General features: G+C 45.1%; 1 protein-coding gene and 2 non-coding genes across 3 annotated transcripts in view; 1 reads left to right on the forward strand and 2 right to left on the reverse strand.

Annotated features, from left to right (window-relative positions):
• The window catches only part of LOC140208253 (NACHT, LRR and PYD domains-containing protein 3-like), a 228,195-nt gene that overhangs the window by 72,125 nt on the left and 140,960 nt on the right, over nucleotides 1-15,110 (reverse strand).
• On the reverse strand, nucleotides 13,043-13,131 carry trnar-ucg (transfer RNA arginine (anticodon UCG)). The gene is given in 2 exon segments: nucleotides 13,043-13,078; nucleotides 13,095-13,131. It is a non-coding gene; the product is annotated as a tRNA-Arg (tRNA).
• Nucleotides 14,001-14,082, forward strand: trnas-gcu (transfer RNA serine (anticodon GCU)). The gene has a single exon. It is a non-coding gene; the product is annotated as a tRNA-Ser (tRNA).

Below are 15,110 nucleotides of genomic sequence, written 5' to 3' on the forward strand. Positions count from 1 at the left end.
ATAGTGGGAAGTTCACATCTACAGATGTGCTGGGCTGTCTGCACCACTCTCTGCAGGTTCCTGTGATTAAGGGAAGTACAGTTCCCATACCAGGCAGTGATGCAGCCAGTCAGGATGCTCTCAATTGTGTGTCCCTGTAGAAAGTTCTTAGGACTTGGGGCCCCATCCCAAACTTCTTCAACTGTGTGAGTTGAAAGAGGTGCTGTTGTGCTCTTTTCACAACACAGCCGGTATGTACAGACCATGTGAGATCCTCGGTGATGTTTATGCCGAGGAGCTTAAAGCTGTTCACCCTCTCAACCCCAGATCCATTGATGTCAATAGGGGTTAGCCTGTCTCCATTCCTCCTGTCATCCACAATCAGCTTTGTTTTTGTGATAATGAGGGAGAGTTTGTTTTCTTGACACCAGCCAGATGTTGTTCAGACCTCAGACAGAGTCAGCAATCAAATGGTTGAGCATGGTGTGAATGTGCTGAGCTGTGTATATCACGATGCAAGAAGCATCGTAGGAAAGCCAGATGAGCTCAGGACAGGGAATTATGATATTGTAACCATTACTGGGATTTGGTTGCACCCAACAGTCTGAGGGATTTAGAGGAACAAATTTGTAGAGAGATCACAGACTATTCCAAGAAACAAAGGTTGATTCAGTAAGTGATTTTAACTTTCCATATATTGACTGGGACTCCCATACTGTAAAAGAAGTAGATGAGGTACAGTTTGTCAAATGTGCCCTTAATCAGTACATAAAATTCCTGATGTAGAAGTGTGCAATACGCTGTTAGGAAATGATCCAGGGCTGGTGACAGAAATTAGTGATCATAATACCATGAAATTCAAAGTAAGTATAGAAAAAGAGAGCATATAGAAAAAGGCATGAACATCGACTTCTCTAACTTCCGCTAAGGTCCCACCTCCCCCTCGTACCCCATCTGTTACTCATTTTTATGCACACATTCTTTCTCTCACTCTCCTTTTTCTCCCTCTGTCCCTCTTGCCTATCCTCTGGATCTTCCCCCCCCCCTTGTCTTTCTTCCCGGACCTCCTGTCCCATGATCGTCTCATATCCCCTTTTGCCTATCACCTGTCCAGCTCTTGGCTCTATCCCTCCCCCTCCTGTCTTCTCCTATCATTTTGGATCTCCCCCTCCCCCTCCAACTTTCAAATCCCTTACTCACTCTTCCTTCAGTTAATCCTGACGAAGGGTCTCGGCCTGAAATGTCGACTGCACCTCTTCCTACAGATGCTGCCTGGCCTGCTGTGTTCACCAGCAACTTTGATGTGTGTTGTTGATAGAAAAAGAGAGGTCTGGACCATGGGTTGAGATTCTAAATTGGAGAAAGGTCAATTTTGATGGTGTCAGAAAGGATCTGGACAGGCTGTTTTCTGGCAAAGGAGTACTTGGTAAGTGGGAGGCCTTCAGAAGTGGAATTTTGAATGTGTAGAGTTTGTATGTGCCTGCCAAAATAAAAGTTGAAAGGTAACTGGTGCAGGGAACCTTGGTCTTCAACAGATATTGACGCCCCGGATAATTTGTTCTTCTAAATGCCTCAGACTTTTGGATGCTACCAAGACTCATTAATGACTACAATATCATAATTCCACACCCTCAGCTCATCTGACTTTGTTTTCAGTCATCTTCTGTTGGTTTCTAAAAGCTTCCCAATAGTTTTTGCTCTTTTGTTTGCCCTCTCTTTGTCTTTTATGTTGGCTTTGGCTTCTCATATCAGCCATGGTTGTGTCCTCCTGCGTTTTCAATGCTTTCACTTCTTTGGGATGTATCGATCACTCAGCTCCCGAATTGCTCCCAGAAGCTCCAGCCATTGCTGCTCCATTGTCACTCCTACCTTTTCCCTTCCAAACAAGTTTGGCCAGCTTCTCTGTCATAGAAACACGGAGAAGTTCAGTACAGAAACAGGGTATTTGGCCCATCTGGTCAATGCTGAAAAAACATTTAAGCTGTCTAATGCAACCTCCTGCACTGGGACCATCGCCCTCCATACCCCACCATCCAGGCTCCCATCCAAACTTCTTCTAAGTGGTGAAACTGAGGTCATATTCACCACTTCTGCTGGCATCTCATTACACACTCTGATGACCATTTCAGTAAAGAACTTTTCCACATGTCCCCGTTGAATTTTCACCTTCCCCACTTACCCATGACCTCTGGTTGTCATCTCACTCAACCTCAGTGGAAAAAGCTGCTTGCATTTACTCTATGTATACCCTCATAATTTTGTATACTTCTAACAAATCCTCAAAATAATGTATAATTTTCTTGTTTATGTTTAGAGCCTTTTTTAGCTGTATGAAATGATGAGGGGCATTGATCATGTGGATAGCCAGAGGATTCTTTTCCAGGGCTGAAATGGCTAACACAAGAGGACATAGTTTTAAGGTGCTTGGAAATAGATACTGAGGGGATGTCAGGGGTAAGTTTTTTACACAGAGAGTGGTGGGTGCGTGGAATGCACTGCCGGCTATTTGCATGAGAGTGTTTCAGTTACTGTGGGGTCAGGAACCCATGCAGCTCAGTGGGAACAGGGAATAATACCAATGGAGAGAGTCAAACTGAGCCAGGTCACAGATTGGAGATGGCAGAAATGCCCCATTCTTATAGAGAGAGGAAGAGCATCAGAGAGTCTGATGGTCATTCCTGTTACCAGCATTGTGCCCAGTTAGAAGATGATTTCTCTCTCCAACTTGGGTTGAACTTCACTGTAACAGTGTGATGCCAGATCACACCTTGACAACTCAAGTAATCTCATCTGAAATGTTGTCTGACACCCATTGATAGATTTTGTATATCTTTTTACAGGTTAAAAATGACAAGGAATTTGTCGATGGGAATCTTGAACACAACACACCAGTTTTGCTGTCTCTGTCCATGTACTTAAGAAGTGGAGCAAGGGATTCACTCGATCATCCTTCCTGCTCAGACTGTGGGGAGGGATTCACTCAATTACCTGACCGACTGGCATGCCCATCATTTTACACAGGGGGGAACCGATTGATCTGCTCAGACAGTGGGAATGGATTCAGTCGGTCATCTCAACTGAAGGTACATCAGCAAGTTCACACCGGACAAGGCAATTCACACTGGGCAGAGGCTGGTCATCTGCTGAATTTGTGGGGAAGGATTCACACGGTCATCTAATGTAATGACAGATCAGCGAGTTCACACAGGGGAGAAGCCATTCATCTGCTCAGACTGTGGGAAGGGATTCACTTGCTCATCTAAACTGAAGGTACATCAGAGAGTTCACACTGGGGAGAAGCCATTCACCTGCTCAGACTGCAGGAAGGGATTCACTCAGTCATCCCAACTGAAAGTACATCAGCGAGTTCACACTGGGGAGAGGCCGTTCACCTGCTCAGACTGTGGGAAGGGATTCACTTGCTCATCCCAACTGAAGGTACATTATCGAGTTCACACTGGGGAGAGGCCATTCACCTGCTCAGACTGCAGGAAGGGATTCACTCGGTCAACCGACCTACTGGTACATCAGCGAGTTCACACTGGAGAGAGGCCGTTCACCTGCTCAGACTGCGGGAAGGGATTCACTCGTTCATCCCAACTGAAGGTACATCAGCGAGTTCACACTGGGGAGAGGCCATTCGCCTGTTCAGAGTGTGGGAAGGGATTCACACAGTTAGCTAACCTACAAGAACACCGGTCAGTTCACACTGGGAAGCGGCCGTTCACCTGCGCAGTGTGTGGGAAGCGATTCACTCGTTCATCTGATCTACAGATACACCAGCGAGTTCACACTGGGGAGAAACCATTCACTTGCTCAGTCTGTGGGAAGGGATTCACTTGGTCATCTCTTCTACAGATACACCAGCAAGTTCACACTAGGGTGAGACCATTCACCTGCTCAGACTGTGGGAAGGGATTCACTTGCTCATCCCAACTGAAGGTACATCAGCGAGTTCACACGGGGGAGAGGCCGTTCACCTGTTCAGACTGTGGGAAGGGATTCACTTTGTCATCTCACCTACTGAGACACCAGTCAGTTCACACTGGGGAGAGGCCGTTCACCTGCTCAGTCTGTGGGAAGGAATTCACTCGGTCATCTCAACTACAGAGACACCAGTCAGTTCACACTGGGGAGAGGCCATTCACCTGCTCAGTGTGTGGGAAGGGATTCACTCAGTCATCTCATCTGCAGAGACACCAGCAAGTTCACATCAGGTAGAGGCCGATCACCTTCTCAGATTGTGGGAAGGGATTCACTCGGTCATCTTGCCCACTGACACACCGGTCAATTCACACTAGGGAGAGGCCATTCAACCTGCTCAGACTTTGGAAAGAGATTCTGTCAGCTACATCAACCAAATGTGCATCACTGAGTTCACACTGGGGAGAGGCCGTTCACCTGCTGTGAATGTGGGAAGCGATTCACTCACTTATCTAACTTTATGAAACTTTCGCTTCGGCTAGCAGCTTAATATAGGGGGTGGTAGCCCCCCAGCCCGGCCAAACTTAAGAAATCTCGTTTGGGTGGATGCTGCACGATGTGTCCTCTGTTACAAATCAGTACCCCAAAATAACAAGCAGTACACAATATGTGATTAAATAATTGAGAATTATAATTCTTATTTTGACTATAGGGTTAGTAAAGAAAACAAAAAAAAGAAAAAGGGCCCACTCTCTCCATTTGCGTCTTCTCATCTCTCACCGGCAAAATACAGCGAAAATCTCCCTTCCAGACTCACAAGAAAGAACAACATTTCTGCCATTGGATAACCCCGCGCTCCAAAACCCTATTATGTCTATTCGTAACCTAATCATTGCTGCTACAGAGAAACCATTACCTCAGCAGTGAAACATTGCAGAGAGGCCATTCCATGAGCAGTGAAACCTTACAGCATGTTACACTTGTGACACCCTACCGGGTTCACACTGGGGAGAATGTTTCAATAAGCTGCATGCTGGATATTTGTCCATCACCGTTGCTGAATGCAGTTTTGAGAGTGACTGTCGGTGCTGAACACTGCAATTATTGCTGCTGCTCACCACACCCAGTCTGCACCCTGGTCACTGGGCATGGGAGGAGTTTCTTCTGCTGCACAATCACCTTTAATGGGACTGGAATTTAATATTCTGGATCTTAGACAAATAAATCAGTTCTGTTTTAAACTCTGTCTTGGGTACTTAGTGAATTTATAACACAATTAGTGTACTGCAGAGAGTCAACTCAGGCCGGCTGGACCCTGCCAGTGATTCAGTTCCATGACAGCCCTTTTAAATCCTCCCCTGTTGTTCAACTCTCTCTCCCCCCTTGTGGGATTGGTTCCAAACAGTCACCACTCTGAGGGATTTTTTTGTTTTTTTTTATTAAGTGCAATCGTGAACAATAGCCAGATCAGAAATGCTGATCAAGTCAACTAGTTCCCAAAGAGAACTCTGATAGGCCAATTAGAAGGTTCACTGCTGCTCAGCGATAGAATACAAAAAAAAATCATATGTACAGGTAAGAAACATTAAAACATAGTAGAAATACTGGAGTCATGATGAAATCTGCTGGAGAGAGATATTTATACACAGGCTGCCCTCCATAATTTAAAGAGTTTGAAGGATAAGGTTGCAGGGTGACAGAACGTGGCAGGAACACTTGGAACTAAAAACTAATCCCTACCGGGAGGAAACAGCACCTGCTCTTTCCGCACTGTTCCCCAGCAGTTTAAGGACTAAGTCCAGACGGAACATAACTCACAAGTGCTCTTGAAAGTCAGGTATTAACCCTACTTGCCAACAACCAAGCATTGCCGTCCTGGTCCCCTTCATGATAGCTTAAGAAGCATGTGACTTCCCTCCCAGAGATGATAGGTGTTTGTGCACTCGACTCTTGAAGGCTTGCACCCCATCGTCGCAGATGTTTCCAACCACAGCATCTGGAAGGCTGTTCCAAATTCTGATAGCACAGTGAAGGAAGCTTCTATCCGGTGTGTGGGTTCTCGCATCAGGCATAGAAACAGCCTGAGCAGGCATAGACAATCTTGATCGTCTGGTACGCCGTCTCTCATGAGATGAAGGCAGCATGGTGCGAAGGTCTGCAGGGCTGTGGCTGGTGTGCATTTTGTATATTCTGCATTGTGCATTTTCATCTACACCTATAATCCTGAGAGCCTTTCTTTGATGGAATCAAGCTGGCTGAGGACACTCTGTGAGGCATTCACCCATGATACTTCGTACCTGGGCTTTGTAAACCGTGGCTCTGCCCTCTTTGTCTAATTTGGATGCTACTTTCCACAGAGCTCCAAGCCTTTGTCCAGCCACGGATGAAATAGTGGAAAGGAGTTTATCCCATACCAACTTGCTGTCAATATTAATACCAAGGATTTTGCAGTTCCCAAAATACAGGTCGGGGTTAGATGGATTCCTCTTCCTAGACATCACCATTGCCTTGCACTCAGTAGGCTCAAAGGTGACATTCCAGTTGTCTGCCCAGGCTTTCATCCTGTCAAGATCCCTATTCAGGCCTGCTGTCACTATATCACTCTGTCCCACTCTAATTGAAGAGGTTTCCCTTGAATTCTCTGCAGATGGAGCAGGGTCAGAAACCAGAGGCAGGTCTGCACAGGGCAGAGTTTGGGGCTCTGGACGATGGTAGGGGCAAGAACATATGATGAGGAGAAGGGAATCAGCAGCGGGGTGGGTCAACGGATGACAGAGTAGCAACATTTGGAAGCTGACTGGCAGAGAAAGTCTTTCGGTTTTCTGACTGATGACACAAACAATACCCGTGGTGATGTGCTCCACTGATTGAGGAACATCTGTTGGTTGGGAATGGTTTTATCTATCGAGGGAGTTGTTCCTGCTTGTATTGATTATCACATAATTGTTAATATTTTGACTGTAAAACTAGATCAGGCTTGAATTTCTGGTGCCTTTATGATGTGATAGAGGGCATTCATGAGTTTGTATTTTAAAGCAAGATTTTGGTGAATGATATATGCCACTTGATTGTACCTTTGTAAGTAATCAGATTGAGTTAAATTGCAACAGGATTGTTTCTGGGAAGAGGTCTCCAACTCTGTCAGGTGCTCGATGCTTCCTTGTCAACATCTCGTCTGTTCACATCGTTGGGATTTCTCCCATGGAGGGTCATACTCATTCCACTGGTTAATGTTTTCTTCCCTAGTGATGATTCATTTTTCTGAGTTGGGCTCTCATTTAAGTTTTCTGGTCTGTATTTCTTACCACAATTGCAGATACACACAGGGAGTGCTGAATCCTGTTCAGTTTTGATGAGAATATATACTTAGAAGTGTTATCTGACTGTTGTGTGGTTGCCTTTTTTTTCATGTGTGTTATTTCTCTTCCTCCTTCTGTCCATGGTAGTGTTAATCTAAGTGGGTTTGAGTGTAAGTAGTCTTTTCTAAAGTTCTTATTTATCTTTGTAAATTTTATTGATTGAAATGGGACCAAGATATTTTTATAAAAAAAAGTCAATGTCGGGATTGATGGAAGTGTTTATTACCTTTGTTGTATTTGTTAACTATTGAGCTCTGTTTGGCAGGTTCTTGTTTAAGCCTTCAACTAAATTTTGTCAAAGGTTTTCCTTACTTTGCACTACTTTCTATTGTCTTTGCTTGTTGATATTCCAGATACGTGGGTACCAAGAGTCCCGATGAAGCGTCTTGGCCCGAAATGTTGATTCCCATCCATAGATGCTGCCTCACATGCCGTGCTCTTCCAGCAATTTGTGTGTAGTTCTCATCAGGGGTGATTTAGAAGTTCATAGCCTAAGGTAGAAGGAGATGAGTTATTAACTTCAAACTTCCTGCATAATCACTCAAAGAGTTGACCTGCATGTGGATGTAAGGAGAGCTGTATAACTCATCTCCTTCTACCTTAGGCCACAAACTTATCAATCACCCCTGCTGTGGACACTTTCTGGAGGTCCAAGATCCGTTTGCTCCACGACCACTGGACTAAGTGTGTAAATGCTGGAGGGGACTATGTTGAAAAATAAATGTGCAAGGTTTTCTAAAATTGACTCATTCTACTTTTGGCCACGAACTTATCAATCTCCCCTGTATACATTACAAAGAGGAAGTAGTATTCTAAATGTAAGGTGACAAAACCGTGGCTGACAAGAGAAACGAAAGACAACATAAAAAAACAAAGAGAGGACATGGAGCAAAAACTACTAGGAAGCTAGAGGATTCAGAAGCTTTTAAAAACCAGAATGCAACTGAAGTAATTAAGAAGGGAAAGATAGAATACATAGGTGAGCTAGCCAGTAATATTAAAGAGGATACCAAATGTTTGTTCAGGTACATATAAACATGTAAAAGAGAGGCGGAAGTGGATATCGGACCACTGAAAAATGATGCTGGAGAGGGAGTAATGGGGTGGGATGCAAGGTGATGGCAGATCAACTGAATAAGTATTGCACTCACTCTCATCTGTCAAAGACCCTGACGAGAATATGGAATTCCCACATATCAGTGGTCAGAATGCGTAAAGTCATGTTACTCGGGAGAAGGTTCTTGGGAAACAGAGATGGTCTGGAGGTAAATAGGTCACCTGGACCAGATGGTGTACACCCCAGAGATCTGAAAGAGGTGGCTGAAGAGATGTGGAGGCAGTAGCAATGATCTTTCGAGATTCGTTAAGGAAATTATATCCTAACAAGTTTTTTTCCTTCACTACTCTCCCTCTCCCGGTTTCACCTATCACCTGCCACTTCCTCCACGCTTTTCACCCCCACTCTTCTTTCTCTGACGTCTCATCATTCTTTTCCCCAGTCGTGATGAAGGGTCTCATCCTGAAACGTTGACTGTTTACTATTTCCCATATATGCTGCCTGGCCTCCTAGGTTCCTCCAGCATTTTGTGTATGTGTTGCTTGGATTTCCAGCATCCACAGATTTTCTCCTGTTTTTGATAAAACCAAAAGCGGGGTCGTATAATATAACAAGAAATTAATGGGAAGTTAGAGGATTGGAAAGCTTTTACATAACCAACAGGAGACAACTAAAAAAAAAAACACACAGGAGATACAAGATGAAAAATTAAGGTAAGTGAGCCAATAATATCAAGCATCAAAAGTTGTTCAGATTTATAAAGAGTAAAAGAGAGGCAAGAGTTGATATAACGCTGGAAGATGATGCTGGCGAGTTAGTAACAGAGCAAAGGAATAGTGGCCATATGTTATTATAAGTGTTTTGTGTCAATCTTCACTGTGTAAGACACTGGCAGTATAAGACCATAAGACATAGGAGCAGAATTAGGCCATTCAGCCCCATCGAGTCTGCTCCGCCGTTCTATCATGGCTGATCCCGGTTCTCACTCAACCCCATACACCTGCCTCCTCGGCATGTCCTGTAATGCCCTGACTGATCAGCAAACTATTAGCTTCTGCCTTGAATGTAGCCACAGACTTGGCCCCCACCGCCGTCTGTGTCAGAGAATTCCACAGATTCACTGCTCTCTGACTGAATAAAATCCTCTAAAAGGTCGCTCCTCAGTTTTGAGGCTGTGACCTCTGTTATGGCTACCCCCACCATATGAAAAGTCCTCTCCTCATCCACCCTATCTGGATCTATCCACATTTGGTGGGTTTCAGTGAGATTTAACTCCTCCACCACCCCCATCTATTCAACATAGGTCAGTGCAGCAGTACGGGCCCAAGGCTGGCAAACGCTCCTCATATCTCAACCGCTTCTTTCACAGAATCATCTTCTTGAATATCCTCCAGACTCTCTCCAATGACAACACACCTTTTCTGAGATCTAGGTCCCCAATATTCTAAATGGAGCCTAAGTGGTGTCTTATAAAGTATCAACATTTTCTCAGGTGAATGGCCTCTCCCCAGTGTGAAATCACTGATGTACCTTCAGTGCAGATGACACAGTAAATCCCTTCCCACAGTCTGAGCAGGTGAACGGCCTCTCCCCAGTGTGAACTCGCTGATGTACCTTCAGTGCAGATGACAGAGCAAATCCCTTCCCACAGTCTGAGCAGGTGAACGGCCTCTCCCCAGTGTGAACTCTCTGATGTACCATCAGATGAGATGGCTGAGTGAATCCCTTCCCACAGTCCAAGCAGGTGAACGGCCATTCCCCGGTGTGAACTGGCTGGTGAGCCATTAGGTCAGATGACCGAGTGAATCCCTTCCCACAGTCTGAGCAGGTGAACGGCCGCTCCCTGGTGTGAACTCGCTGGTGAGCCATTAGGTCAGATAACCGAGTGAAACCTTCCCCACAAATTCAGCAGATGACCAGCCTCTGCTCGATGTGAACTGACTGGTGTGTCCACAGGTGGGAAGACCGACTGAATCCTTTCTCACACACAGAACAGGTGAATGGCCTTGTCCCAGTGTGAACTTGCTGATGTACCTTCAGTTGAGATGACCGACTGAATCCATTCCCACTGTCTGAGCAGATGAATGGGTTCCTCCCTTTGTTGACGTACAGCTGGGATTTTCTTTTATCTACTGTCAGTTTAAAGTGCCACAGTCTTAAAGCCATGAAAACATCTTCTGCCCAGATGAATGGTTGGTCTGCACAGCTGTTAAAATGAATTAAATAAGTATTAGTATTATTTCATGTTCTTGTCACAGAGTCATAGAAAAGTACAACACAGAAACAGGCCCTTTGGCCCATCTAGTTTATGTTGAACTATTTAAACTGTCTACCCCTGTACCCCTACCATCCAGGTACCTATACAAACCTCTTACATGTTGAAATTGAGCTCGCACGCACCAGTTGGGCTGTCTGCTCATTCCACACCTGGATGACCATCTGTGTGAAAAAGTTTCCCCTCATGTTCCCCTTTATGTTTCAACGTCACCCTTAATCCGTGGCCTCTGGTTGTAATCCCACCCCATCTCAGTGGAAAAAGCCAGCTTGCATTTACCCCATCTATAACATAATTTTGGCACACCTCCATCAAATCTCCCCTTGAGCTTCTACATTCCAAGGAATAACGTCCTGTCCTGTTCAATCTCTCCTTATAACCCAGGTCCTCCAGACCTGGCAACATCCTTGTGAATTTTTCCTGAACTCTTTCAACCTCCTTTACATCTTCCTGTGGGTTAGTGACCAAAACTGCACACAACACTCAAAATTAGGCCTCACCAATGTCTTGTACAAAGTCAACATAACATCCATCTCCTGTACTCAGTAATTTGGTTTATGAAGGCCAATGTGCCAAAATCTTTCTTTCCATCCGTATCGAACTGAGTCACCACTTTCAGTGAAATATCGACCTGTATTCTCAGATTCATTTCTTCTACAACACTTCCCTGTGCCCGACCAGTCACTGTGTAAGACCAACCCTGGTAGGTTCCACCAAAGTGCAACACTTCACACTTGTCTGCATTAAATTCCATTTTCCATTTCTCAACCCACTTTTCCAGCTGGTTCAGATCACACTGCAAGACATGATAGTCTTCCTCGCTGTCCACTACACCACTAATCTTGGTGTCACCTTCAAAATTGCTGATCCAGTTAACCACCATATCATCCAGATAACTGATATAGATGACAAACAACTAGTCACAGGCTTCCAGTCAGAGAGGAAGATCCATCTGCTTCCATACTCTGGTGATGAAGTTTTAAGGGGATTGGGTGACATAAGAAATGATTCTTGGACTCTTGTAAATAACAGGTTAAAATTTAAGTGCGAAATTATGTGTGCTCTGTTCTGGATAGTGTGCACATTTCTGTTTTGTCCTTTACTGAGGAATCTGCTTGCAGCTTGTTTAGATTAACGACTCACAGATGTCTCTTGGGAACATTATGTGGAGTTGAGTTCTCATGAGACACAAATTGAACTAAGTTCCCTCCTATGTCTAACAAAAGAGAATAACTGATAAGGATTGGACAGAACATTCATTTGTAATTAAAACCCTGATTTAGTGGACTCTCTTATCTAAGCCAACGAAAAGGGAGACATATCCGAGACCTATGCCAGTGTCCATGGCTACACACTGAATCTGGAGTAAGTGGGAGGAACTGAAGGAGAAACTGTTGCTGTGAGGACCGGTTCTGTCAGACGGAGGATGGTGATGATGGAGGGGAACTGGCTGGTTCTTTCCTTGAGAAATGTGGAAAGTTTTAGGGCCCTTTTAATAGGGGCACTGGACATCCATAGAGAAAATGAGACGGTCAGGGCCAGGGAATTGAAAGTTAGTGAGTAGATCGAGAGCACGGGAAGGTTTGGGAATGCCGGTGGGAAGGGACTGAAGAATGGGGCATAGGATGGACTGGAGCGATGAGAACACAGGATCAGTGGGGCAGGAGCAGGCAGAGACAATGAGCCTACCCAGACATGCAGACTTGTGAATCGAGTAGGAGGTAGAAGAGAGCAGTTCAGGGCAATGGAACCACGGGTTTTCCACAGGGAATGGAGGTACTCCAGAGTTGGTGATGTCAGTGATAATGTCGGAGACAGTTCTCTGATCGTCCGGAGTCGGGATTATTCAAGGTGTAGGCATGAGGATGTGTCTGAGAGGTACCACCGTGTCTCAGCAAGGTGGAGGTCAGTCCGCCACTCTACAACAGCAGCACCCTGTCTGCGGGATTGTTGGTGAGGTTTGGACTGGTGCTGAGAGATTGGAGGTGCAGTGTATTCAGAGGGGGTAAAGTTCGAGGAGAAGTGAGTATTCCTGATGTTGAGGCGGTTGATGTCTAGTTGGCAATTAGTGATGAAGATATCCCAGAGCAGGGAGAGAACCAGGAAGAGGAGGGGGGTTGGAGACAGGAGAATGTACCGTCAGCGCTGAGTGATGAATTCTTGCCGATAAGGCGGGCTCGGAGACGGAGGTAAATGTGAAATAAACTTCACCTTCCCAGCAGCAGCTCCTCCTGAGCGTCTGAGAAGCTCCAACCAATTGTTTATGAAAGTGTCTGCAGAAATACACACGGAATAGACAAATAATATTATATGTTGAATACAACGAATACGAGGCGTTACGTTTTCCCCGAGGGTGTAGTACTCCCATTAATCCCCACGCGGAATTGAGACAACCATGCTGCAGAGAGTGAGAGACAGAATGGAACCGAATCCGCCAGTTTGTCAAAACGACCGCGGCAGGACTCGAACCTGCAATCTTCTGATGACTTCTAACCAAGCACCGAAGTCAGACGCCTTATCCATTAGGCCACACGGCCGTATTCTGTGAGAATGGGGAACATGCTGAATGCTGCAAGGAGTTTCCCCGTGTAGAATGATTTCCTCGCCGAGCTAAAAGTACTCGCATGCAGTGATTTCATTCCAGGTGAACATTCGATCACTGTTGTCAATATCTCTCCATTCATTCCTGCTCTGGGCTGTTCAATATTCTGTTTCTATCACACAGAAAGGAATTCTCAAAGGCACATCCCACTGTCTCTTGCAGCGGCGTTTTATTCTGGGATTAGAATAAGAGAAAATGGTCGACCATATTCAATACATCATTGATAGAGTGAGCTCGATCTCTTTTTAGGTATTTCAGCCGTTGGTTTGGTATTCCAGAGCCGAGCAGCCATGTGTTTGTGTCGGATCAGCGTCAGGTTGTTCGGATCTGCGGCTGCGCAGAGCGTGTCATCGTGTCTGTAATGTGGAAACTATCGGGTTATTGCATTTGCCCAATACACGGAAAGTCGTCATTCTCGAACCAAATGGCAAATTCCAATAATATCTGTTTACTTGAAATCGAGCAACATGCTAACAAAGCTATTGAAATCTTATTTAATTCAACATAAATTTATCTCATTTTATAACTCAAAACATTCACAGTTTCTCCGAGTTACAGAGCACGGAATCGATACTGATGCCACGCGTCCATAGCGTCTAAAGTGCATAAAATAACTAATTCCGTGTTTCCTGTGGTATGAACAAATCTCTCTAAACTGTCTTTATCCACCTCCATGAATTCTGGTAAGCACAGCGAGCAAAGTAAATCGGCATAGAATCTGAACACACATGTGTGAACCTTAAGCAGAAGTTTTAAATGCTGTGAAAAAATTCAGAACTTCGGAACACAAGAGAGGGAAGAGCAGACGAGGTGGCCGAGAGGTGAAGGCGATGGACTGCTAATCCATTGTGCTCTGCACGCGTGGGTTCGAATCCCATCCTCGTCGCGACATGTGAAACGGGGGAACACCTTTGAAACTGTCACTTTAAAACATCCAAGCCTCCAAATTTTGTCACAGGGACGCCAGACAATTCGTTATGTGAGTCATGAAAAGCAATATTCATCATTAATTTATCACTAAATTTGGCCTCAATACCACAAGATATAGGAACAAAATTAGGCTATTCGGCTGACCGATCTCCGCCATTCGATCACGGCTGACGCCTCACCTTCAGTTTTGTGAACAGTTTTGAGTCCCTCATCTTTAGAAATATGTGCTGGCATTGGAGAGAGTCTAGAGGACGTTCACAAGGATAATTGATGGCTCTGGGGCTCTACTAGCTGGAATTCAGAAGGATGAGAAGGGGATCTCATTGAAGCTATTTGAACGTTGAAAGGACTAGCCGGAGTAGATGTGGAAAGGGTGATTGCCATGGTGGGAGAGTCTAGAACGAGAGAGCACAGAGTCAGGATAGAAGTGCGCCTTTTCAAAAAAAGATTTCTTTGGCCAAAGGGTGGCAAATTTGTGGAATTTATTGCCACATCCAGTTGTGGAGGCCATGTCGTTGGGCGTATTTAAGGCAGAGATTGGTAGGTTTTTGATTGGAGATGGCACCAAAGTTACGGGGAGAGGACTAGGAACTGGAGTTCATGAGGAGTTAAAAAAAAGGATCAGCCGTGATTGAATGGCGAAGCAGACTGGATGGGCCAGACGGCCTAATTCTGCTCCTATGTCTTATGGCCTCATGGTCATACATATCATTCCTCTCAACTCCATTCGCCTGCCTTCTCCTCGTCACATTTGACATCCTTACTACCTGTCCACCTCCTCCAACGCCGCTTTAAATATACCCAGTTACTTGCCTTTTACGGCTATCTGTGGCAATAAATTCCACAAATCCATAACTTTCTGTCTACAGGAATTGCTTCTCGTCCTTTTCTAAAGGGACGTCATTATCTGAGGTTGTGCCCGCTGGCCCTCGACTCTAGCACTACATGAAAATCCCCTCCATGGTCTGACCGCAGACCTCTGTC

Source organism: Mobula birostris, chromosome 13 (genome assembly GCF_030028105.1).
Source record: "Mobula birostris isolate sMobBir1 chromosome 13, sMobBir1.hap1, whole genome shotgun sequence".
Lineage (NCBI taxonomy): Eukaryota > Metazoa > Chordata > Chondrichthyes > Myliobatiformes > Myliobatidae > Mobula > Mobula birostris.